We start from the raw sequence: 11,306 nt of genomic DNA on the forward strand, positions 1-11,306 counted from the left end.
ATCCCTATGCCTCTTTTCACTTCCCAGGTCCATTCAAATACTAACCTTGCCCTAAGAAAAATATACATATTTCAAATTCCTGACTATCCTACCTTATCCTCCAGTTAAAGTTCAGACAAAAGTTCCCTCTGGGCACTTTCTCTAAGCATCCACCCTTCTCACAGTGTCTGTTCTATAATTATAGCACCATCTCCTCAAGCAGCAACTGGAATCAATACATGTTTGACCCAGGCAAATATCAGGGGAGGTGGAGAGAGTTAGTCACTAATCACCTCACTGCATACTCTTGCTATCAAATTTAGATGGATCTTTGCAGAGCCTGCATTACCCAGTGGAAAAGAGAAGATGCATTATCTCCAGGTTGTCATCAACATCAACAAAAAGTGTATCTATGGAAGCTGAAAAGTGAGGACATGTCCTTTTTTTATTCTCCTAACAGAGTTCCACAGCCAATAAAGCAAAGCTTTTGTATGGGTACAAGTTCACAATGATGCATTTTGTTGGATAACAATGGACTATTTTTGCATAAATGGTGTTGAAGTTTTCTGCCTTTTGTACTAGTGACAGAGTTAACATTAATTAACCCAAGTGTGTGTGAATGTGTGTATGTGTGTGTATATGTGGGCACCTATGTGCAACAGAATGACAAGGAAGAAAAACATTTTCTCCAGCAAGATGATCATAGCCTATTAATTGTAAACCCTCTTTGGCACAAAATAAATTCCATTTTTTAGAACAAAAGAGCCATGAAATCAGAAGATCCTACCAGTCTATAGCTCTGTGTCCTGACTATTCCCCGGGTAGTTATGGGCACTGAATATTGATTTAGAAAAGGGCCATCTGAAGTAGCTACTGGAATCAAAACCAAACCAAACCAAACCAAACAAAAAGATTATTCAAACTGAGTGCACAGCTCTGTTTCTTCTTTCTTATCATCAGCCTCATTATTCAACACTTAAATTTTTCTACTACCTTTGAAGGACTTGACTTATAACACTCTTAATAGTTTAAAACAATCAACTTATGAGTTCCATTTACAGATGTTGATGCTTAGACCCAGAGAGGTTAAATTACTTGTCCAAGGTCACACAGCAATAGATCCAAGGCTGGAACCTGGAGCAATGCCTCTGTCACATCTGCAGCCTTCTTTCCTGGTTTGAGTACTTAACATAACAAGAAAGTTCCTGATTTCTCCAGATCTTTGCTTCTAAGAGAACATCCTCTCTCTTCCTGGGCATGTTAAAGAAGAGAATGTGTGTTATGAAAAGGAACACAAGGCCACTTGCTCAGCAGAGCCTATGAAGAATAAAGAAAGGAGAATTAAAGAAGTCAGCCTGCAGGGGTGAATGTGGCGGAGTAGCTGTCCCTTCCTGTCCTCAGATTGCCCGAGTTTGCAGGGAACTTGGGTCTTTGAGGAAATGTCAAGGAAATGAGCTATTTGTAAAAGGTCAAGGCTGAATCATTTTAGTTTAGTGTAAAAGGGAGAGTTGTAATTGTGTAATGACAAGAAGAAAGTAGAGAGTGAAGCTAGGAAATTCAGAGGCACTGGGACAATTGCAGACTCAGCCATGATAAGAATCTCAGGGCAGACAGATGTTGGATCTGGAGCTTGGACTGAATGTAAACCAGGCCTCTAGGGAGAGACCTTCTGACTGGCCTGCCTTGGGTCATGTGTGAAAATGAGGTGTGGCCTCCTGCTTAGAAACCCAAGATAAAATAGATGGCGGCAGTTACAAATAATAAATAGCTGCCTCAACACATTTTAAAAAGATAGTTGAGTTTCCAGACATATCCTCAAATATTACATGTATTACATTAGAAAACATACTTTGAAAGTATTTGAGAACCATTATTTTGTTTGAATCCAACAAACAAACTCACACTCAAAGAACAAGCACAGCCCTGGCCCGTATAGCTCAGTTGGTTGGAGCATCATCTCATAACCAAAAAGTTGCAGGTTCTGTTCTCAGTCAGGACACATACCTGGGTTGTGGGTTCAATTCCTGGACCAGGTGCAGACAGTCCCCAGTCTGGGTGCATACAGAAGCCAAGCAATTGATGCGCCTCTCTCTGATATTGATGTTTCTCTTTCTCTCTTTCTCCTTCTCTCTCTAAAAGCAATGAAAAAATGTCCTTTGGTGAAGACAAAAAGAAAGAACAAGCAGATACTGGTATTCTCACTTTTAAGATGAGAAAAGTAAGGTTCAGGGATGCTAAGAGATTCATATAGGGCCATGAAGGTAGAAGATGATAGTGTGAAAGCCAAGTGCTCTGAGCTCTTAGAGGCACCACTCACCCCAACTCTGTCATGTTATATTGATGATGGTTGATCATGTCAGGGAAATAAAAATGGAATCAGGTCCCACCCAGAGCAACTAATACGAGTCTCTGGGTGAAGGACCTAGCATTGTTAATTATTAAAAAGTACCCCAGGTAATTCTAAAATGCAAACAAAGTTGAGAACCTCTGTTCTAAAAAATATATCATTTGAATGTTAAAGGCAAAAAAAAAAAACCTTTTGAAACCTGAAATGTTAAAGGTGTGCTCATAATTTTGCTGCATCTACCATTTAAAGGCTATCTTGTTCCAACATGAACTTGGATTTATAACTGCCGACTCTGCAAAAGACAACTGTCTGAGGAAAAGTTGGGGTTGATAGGGGCAATCCAATTTACCACGGAAGCCAGCTGAGCTGTGGAGGAGTACTGACCAGAGCAGCCCACAGCTAGAATGCTATCTGTACAAGGGCATGTTCTCTTTGTTTCTTTAAGCAGAAATTGGAACTTTAATCCTTTAGCACTAGAAAAGGAGCATTTTGTTCTTTACTGGAAGATGTATTTATGTAATTAAGGTCTCTCTTTTCTGCCTCTGCCTTAAAGAACAGTGTGGCCAGCAATCAAAGGTTGTCTTTTTTAAAATTCTCCCCTCTGCCCCTAACCCCTTGAAGCATTCCAGTTCTTTTTACTTAACAAAAGGAGTGTGTGTCACTGAGAATTTCCTCAGCAAACTAAGCTAGCCTGACTCAGATTATAGAGATCTGATCTCAACTCTGATGGAAGATGCCATGGCCAGTTGGATGCTGATTAGGGACAGTAGTAGAACCAATGTTTTCTCTCTTATGTGAAAAATAGATAAAAGGAAAGATTCAATAACAGTAAATAATTTTTTCCTGCTACCTAATCCTTTACAATATTACTATAAACGTGCATCACCTTTACAATGTTTGTTCTATCGGTGTTGTCATTCATTGCTTTGCATTTAACTAGCATCCTTCTTTTGCCTGACTAATTCCCAGTCAACATTTGGGTATCTGGGTAGCAACATCTCCTCCCAGCAGGCATCCCTGACACCCCACTCCCAATGTGAGTTGCCAGCTTTCCTCTGTGCTTCATGACACCCTGTGTGCACCTTCCTATGGCAGTAATCACATTGTGCAGAAATTTTAGACTTCGAGTTCTTTGATGCAGAGGTTAATTTCACTCATTCATCTGCTCAAAGTACATTATTGCCTGCTGTGTGCCAGACACTGTCCTTGGTCCAGAAGATACGATCAAGATTAAAATCCCTCTCTCTACAAAGCTTATGTTTGGGGGAAGATCCAGGAAGATATGAAATGTTTATGTCGTGTGGTAGTGGGGGTGGGATGAAATTTTAGAGAATAATTAGAGAAGGGCTCATTGGGAACGTGATATTTGAGGTATCCTGGAAGAAAGTAGGGGAGTGAGTCAAATGAAATTCTGGAGAAAGAAGGTTCAGGCAGGGGAACAGCATATGCTAAGGCTAAGGCTCTGAGGAGTTGCATGGCACATTCAAGGAACAGCAAGATGGTCAGGGACTTCAGAGTGGGAAGAGAGAGAAAGACTAGAATGTGGCCATTTTGTTGCCGTGCATAGATTATAGAAGGGACTATTAGTTGAATAATTAACAACTAGTAAAATTAATAATAAATTCAGCAGAATACTAAATTATTTATATATTGTTATTCTCATAGCCAATCTAGCATAGTTTCTGACATGAAATACTCAGTTGTTCCCTCTGCGAAATGAAGAGATGATCACAAACTAACGCAGATTTCTCGAAAATCATGCTCCAGATTCCCTGAGAGTAAGTGGGCTGCATTCAATGATAACCAAGTTCTACTCATCAAATTTAACTTATTTGAAGGGAGACTTGATTGCTAAAGTGAGTATCACTTTTACTATTTTAATTATTTTCCCATAACTCTCATCTCTTGGATGCATCATAGCTTTTGGGTAAGCACTGATTACCCTGAATTCTCCCTATTGACTGAGCTCACTTCCCAAAGGCTTTTTCCTTGATGATTCATTCTTCTTTGGCTTACTTTTTCTTTCTTTTTTTTTTTTTTTTTTTTTTTTTTTTGTAGACCTCTGTCCAAAGCAATAAGTTAAAAGTGAGTTTCTAGCCATAGCATGATGAAGTGAAGTAATGAGGAAAATGCTTAATCTCAGTATGTTTGCAGCTCTGCCAAATTAAACTAGAAGAGGAAAACATATTTCTTCAACCTTCCTTCCCAGAACCATTCCAATGGGCAAGGAGATGTAAGGGGTGTGTGTGGGCAGGGGATGATGTACTGCAAATGAAAGGGCAAAATGGAGACCAATTTCATCTGCTCCACCTCCTTGTGCTCAACTAGAGGAAAGCAACCTGATCGATTGAGTTTTGACCTCCAATTATAGTTCCACTGACTAGGCAATCTTCGGTGAGTCATTTGGCCTATCTGAAGCTCAGTTTTTATGTAAAACGTGTAATCAGGTGGGTAGTGGACTTCTCTGGGGGGAACCACTTTATAAGTTATATAAATATCTATCCCCTATGCTGTACACCTGAAACTAATATAATAGTAAATGTCAACTGTAATTGAAAAATAAAATATATTTTTTAAAATTCTGCATTGCTTGTCCCCTAAGACTGGGATGAGGATCAAATGAATAATATGTATGAAAGTATTAAGAAAATAATGAAAAATTATTTTAAAAAGATAACATTTTATCTATTGAAATAAATGCAATACAGAAACTAAAACAAATTGGTGGAGAAGCAGGCAAATATTTTTCTTAAATGTTTCTTTTCATATTGTTTGAAAAACTAAAAGGTGATTCTTATCCTCAGCCAAACAACGGTTCTCTGGATACCAGATGCTCAGCTCTGCTTCCAGAACATACCTTCCGTCTGCTGCTGCTTCCCTTTCCCAGGGTGGGAGCAGATGAAATTGGTCTCCATTTTGCCCTTCCACAGAGCTGTGCAATAGTGCACCCCCCTCCCACGACTACTTCCAAATTCCACTTTCCCCCTTTTAATCCTTTCCCCACAAAGCAGCTCAAGTGATCTTTTGAAATTACTGGGCTGGCCAAAAACTTCATCTGTTTATTTTTTTCCCTAAGATGGTTCTAGCCGTACCTAGTTGTCTTTAACTTTATTTGAAACAATTTTGTTAGATTGTATTGTGACAACTGTCATATCACCAGACGTTTAAAAAGAAACAGCAAAGCTGGTGAATTTTTGTGTAGCCATTCTAATATTGAAGATGGAAGAAAATATGCAACATTTTTGGCATATTATGATTTATTGTCTCAAGAAAGGTAAAACTGCAACTGAAGTGCAAAAAAGAAAAAAAAAAACTGTGCAGTGTGTGGAGAAGGTGCTGTGACTGATCAAACATGTCAAAGGTGGTTTGTGAAGCTTTGTGTTGGAGATTTCTCGCTGTACGCTGCTCCACAGTCAGGTAGACCAGTTGAAGTTGATAGAAATCAAATTGAGACATTAATTGAGAACAAGCAACATTCTGCCACCAGGGAGATAGCCGACATATTCAAAATATCCAAATCACTGAAGTATTGGTAACAATGAGAAATGTGTCTTTTATTTTATAGAAAAAACTAAACAATCTTTTTGGCCAACCTAATATAAATAAGATCCTGATACATTTTTCTTTAAAATCCTCCAGTGGTTTATGATCATACTTGAAATCCCAAATTCTCAGCATAGGCTAAGACCCCAGTGCTCTGGCCTGTGTTGAGCACTCGAATTTCATCTGCTACATGGGTCTCCCTCTTCCATGATGTTTCTTGATTTCTTTCTGTTGCTGAAACATACACAGAAATGGCACCTGCCTTAGAAATTTGCATTGCTCTTTCCTCTGCCTGGAAATCACTTCCCACTTGTGTTTGAATGACTTCTTTCTATAACCCTGGCCTCAGATCAAAACTCAGCTCCTTGGGGAGGCCTTCTTGGCTGCCTCATCTAATGGTGCCTCCTGTCCCCCAACACACCATCACTCTCTCTTTCTTCTTAACTCTTAAACTTTGTGAAATTGCTTTATTTGCTTACATTTCGATTGAGTGTGATATCCATGAAAGCAGTGGTCTTATTAGTGTTTTCATCACTGAATCCCAGGCTCTCAGATACTTACATAGAACATAAAAGGCGCTTTGTGAATATTTCCTGAATGAGTGAGTTAGAGAAACTAGAAGTCTTATGAATGGTTATGAAGTGCCACTTAACACCATGAAGTTTCAGAAATTTTGGATGAAATGATTACTCAGCATGAACACATTTACTGATCTCCTTGGAAGGGAGAATTAGGAGGATGTGCTGAGGATGACGATGGCTTTGATTTTTAGCATTTGAATGCCGTACCAGTTGGAAGCAAGCCAGAACCTTGTAGTCAGCCCTTTACAAGTCTGAAATTTCTATCCTGACTTATCACAAGTCATAATATTAAAACCTGACAACAAAATTGGAAACCTTCCTCTTTATTATAACTTTCATTTTAGAGAAAATATACATTCACCCACCAGCTCTGGGTTGGCACAGTGAAAATTCTAACCAATGATAAAAATATTTTGTAGCCATGGCCAGGTAGCTCAGTTGGTTAGAGTGTTGTCCCAATACACCAAGGTTGCAGGTTCAATCTCTTGTCAGGGCACGTACAAAAAGAAGCAACCGATGGATGCATAAATAAGTGGAATAACAAACTGATGTCTCTCTCTCTCTCTCTCTTTCTCCCTTTCACCCCACTCTCTCTCTCTCTCAAGCAACAAAATTTTTTTTTAAAATATATATTTCAACAACTTTATCAGGGGCTCTTTACAGCAACATTTCTGTGGCAGCACTTGAAGAAGTTAGAGCTGTTTTCAATCATTCTGTGAATAATATGACATTTAAAGAATAGAAAAAATAAAGAAAAGGATAAATAAAAATAGTTTCAAAGTTTGGGGAACCTATGTAGCAGAGACTGTTCCATTCTTTTTTAGTTGCTTATTGAAATATACATGAAAAATAAAAGTACCTAAAACCAAGAATATTGGTTCATAATTGGACAGATGTCAGAATCAGTTTTTACTAATAATCAAACATAGATGGAGGCTGTAGTAATTTCATACAGTGCAGATAACTTTAAAATATCCAGAAAAAAAATTCAGGATTCAGAATTTCACCACCTGGTAAACAAATATGGAATACACTCTGTCCAATGGAACCACCATGATCTGCTAAATACTGGAAACTCAGCCAGGATGCTGACAAGATCCACCTTTCCACCTCAAGGTCTTAGAAAAGGAATCTGATAAAAACAAGCTGGACAATATGAGATTCCAAGAAAAACTGACTCATCTTTTTTTCTTTTTTTAAAACATCAAGCCCAAAAATATATCATTCATTTAAAACTGTATTAACATCCTTTCAGAGGTAATGCAAAAATTCCAACAAGTACATGACAAATACTTAGAACAGTACTATTTTTTTAAAAAACTCTAAATAATTTATAGCTATTATTGGCTCTAAATTTAAAAAGCACCAACAACAAGATGATGATTAGTAAAATATTCTGAACTATGAATGAAAGACCAATATTCAAGATGAGAAAATAATAGTTTCAAAACCACTAAAGGAAACTAAACATTTGGAGCTAACAACTTTGTAATACCGATAAAATCTGAAAAGTAACGAACCATATAAAACACGAAGTAAAAAAGGAGCTAACTGAGGTACAGAAAGAAATGAAAAGTAGAAATGAGTGGGAAGGGAAACGTTTTCTACACTTGATACAGATCTTAATTTTGCTTTAACTTAATATCGTTTTCTCCCTTTTTAGTGATGTGCGTTGTAAGTCTCTGAGCCTGAGAAGTGTTGAAAATAGTATTATTATTGCACCAACCATCTTACAGGCATTTTATTTCTCTTTTTTTTAGGGGGGAGGTTTATTTTAATTTTAATTTTTTAATTATTTTTATTGCATTTTTTCCATTAGCCCCCCTCCCCACCATAATCACCACACTGTTGTTCCTGTCCATGAGCGCTTTCTCCTCTTATGTGAATCTAATGAACAAATTGAGCCAACAAGCAAAATAGAAACAGACTTTTTTCTCATTTAAATTCTCTATGTGAGGGCTCCCAAAGGGTGAAAAATAATTAATTGTTTTATTTCAGTGGAATACTCAGATCTTCAGCATGACTCCTCTGAAAAACATATTTGGAACTATCACACTCTCCTAGTTTTAAAAAAGAAAGGCATCATTTTTATTTTAAAACTTTTGCTCCTTATCAAGAAGAAAAATAGCTAGTTCCTCTGAGAAGTTCCCTACGTGATGAGCCTCTAAAATAAATACAGGTATAGGCAAAGACTATTTGCATTAAGGACAATCACAGAACCTTGATATGATAGAGTTTTGGATTTATTTTCCCTTCAGCAATTTGTACACAAAATTTATTTCACAATGGTTTTAACTGTATTAAGTTATTTGGAACATCTCCCATAGGATACCCTATTAATTAGTAGAATAAGATGAAAAGTACTGATGTTTTAAAATCATGTGATTAACAAATGATACCAAGATGTGATGGAAGGAGCAGTGAGTGCATTAGGCGTGGTCAAGAAGTGGGTTAGAATTTTTGTCTATCCCAATTTTGACATTTCTGTGAACAACTCTGCCAGAAGTATGGACTGGACTAGTTATGAATCCTCCATTGGCCCCAGACTGCCTTATCTGGCAGGTATTTTGCAAAATGGTCCATAATTTTTTTTCTACCATACCTTAAATAACTATTTATTGAGCACCCTTCCATTGAAGAACTTAACATATTTTTATGTGATTTAATACTCCCCACTCTGTGGGGCAGTTAAAACTAGTTCCGATTCATAGATGAGGGAATGGAGGCTCAGAGATATTAAGTCATGTCGACATGGCCATAAGAGGAAGAAGTCAAAGATGGTTTATTTTAATCAAATGTTTCCTCTGTGCCAGCAGATATTTCCCAAAACAAGAGACTAAAACCTTAAATAGAGGATAATTGCATGAGAGAGTGCTAAAATAATATAAAATAGCTATGAAGCATAGACCAAATGGACCCACAAAGAGCTATAAGTCAAGGGTTCATGTTCTTTATAAAAAACAGGCGTGCAATGAATGTATATAACTGAGAAGGTATTAGCAGAGGAACAGGTGCCTGATCACATGACACCAATGTCCCATTTCTTTCCTTTCCCTTCCCTTAGCAACATAACAGATAGTAGCTTGAAAAATATGATATTAATTTATTTAGGGGAAATTTAGACACTAACTTGGCAAGGCACTACTAAAAACTGGGAAATGTCTAGAGGACTGCGGGTGAGATTTTTCAGAAAATTTGTCAACAGAGAACTCCCTGAACACTCATACAGTTGCTAAAAAGTCTTTCCAAAGGTAAATTCAGTGCTGGCAGGGAAATGAAGGGTTTGAAAGATTTCTGGGGCCGCCAGTGCTGCTTCTGTTATAACGGGTACTGAGTTTATTTCTCTGTGGGGAAAAACTAGGAAAAGCAATAAATCCAACCTCTTTGGTGTCTAGAAACAGATCAGCAGCTCACCCCACCTCGTTAGTGGTGGCATTTGTCTTGGGAAGGGAGGGCATTTCCTCTGCCACAGAGTTAAGGAAATGGGAGTCATTTTAATTGCAGACAGAGTGTAAGGAATTGCTGAGTCCGAGGAAGTTTTGCTCCACCGTGTATTTTAGCAGGAGTTGGGCAGACTGGATTAAATCCAACCTTCCCCCAACCACACAAAGGAGGTTTATCACCACCAGGACCTGGGCAATATTACAGTAAGTCTGTGCTTAGACTGTATAACTCAGCTCCAGATAATGCATGAAAACAATCAATGAATGGCATTGGCCTGGGTGAGTAGTTAAACTGACCCATTAGCAAGATAGGAAAGGAGAGAGAGTGGATTTTGAAAAGGATTTATCTGCAGAGAGAATGGGTCTGAATCTCACACTCACATCCCAATAAGGAAAGGAGTGTGGAATGGACTAACTATATGCCTGGGGGCGTTGATAAGTGTCCTTGCAGTTGGGAAACAGCTAGACCTGGGGAGGCTGAGTTGAGGGCTGCATTTGACAAAACTAGCTTTAGACCCATCTGTCCACAGAGCAAATATGCCTGATGCCCAGAGATCAGGTATGAACACCGTGAGAGAGCATAGGGCTGGAATTATATTAAAAAGGATCTTGATCTTGGGAACTCAGTGTTTCCTTGTAGTGTCTACTCTTCATATCTGCCCATTTAGTATTTACCTCTTATTGATTTATTTACCTCTTAATTCCCAAGATAATTTTCCAAAAATCTCATCCAAAGCCTCCCACCAAGAGCTGAAAATCCCAATGGCCACCATCCCAAACCCATGGGGTAACCAAGAGAAAACAGAAACTGATATAATGGATTAGGAAGAGGAAATCACAGGAGGAAGGGATGGATTATTCCATTCTAGAGGTTTGGGGATGAGAATACAGGTTATCTGACCCATCATCTCTAGTTATCACCCTGCCTTTTCCCTCTCTTGACCCTCCTTAGCTTCAGAAACTGTTCATAGCTCCTGCTTCTTGGTCTGTCCTGAGCTATCAACTATCTTCAGAGGGGTCTGTCCCACTCTGTAGGTAGAAACTTTCCCTTTTCTCTTTATTTTCCTCCCATGTTAGACTCTTTTCTCTCTTCAGAGAAAGCAGAAAGAGGCCTACTTGGGTCCCTTCACCTTCAGAAAGGACTCCTCAGCCCCTATCTTCCTTTACCAAAAGCTGCCCCCTTACGCATCCACCAGATGTCTGGAATAACAGCCCAATCAAAAGGAAAGGACCTCACTGCCACTTACAAGGAAAATATTCTCTGGAGGAAAGATGGCAGAGCACTCTATCACCATTTTGTAATACTTCACAGTTTTGTTTTGTTATTGTCTGTGCCCCCATCCTTGGCTTTACCTATTCTATCTTCAAATCGCTCTTTTGTGGGGAGTTTGCTGTTCAATTTTCCATGTTGAA

This window comes from Furipterus horrens, unplaced genomic scaffold (genome assembly GCF_987537825.1).
Source record: "Furipterus horrens unplaced genomic scaffold, mFurHor1.1.pri manual_scaffold_7, whole genome shotgun sequence".
Classification (NCBI taxonomy): domain Eukaryota; kingdom Metazoa; phylum Chordata; class Mammalia; order Chiroptera; family Furipteridae; genus Furipterus; species Furipterus horrens.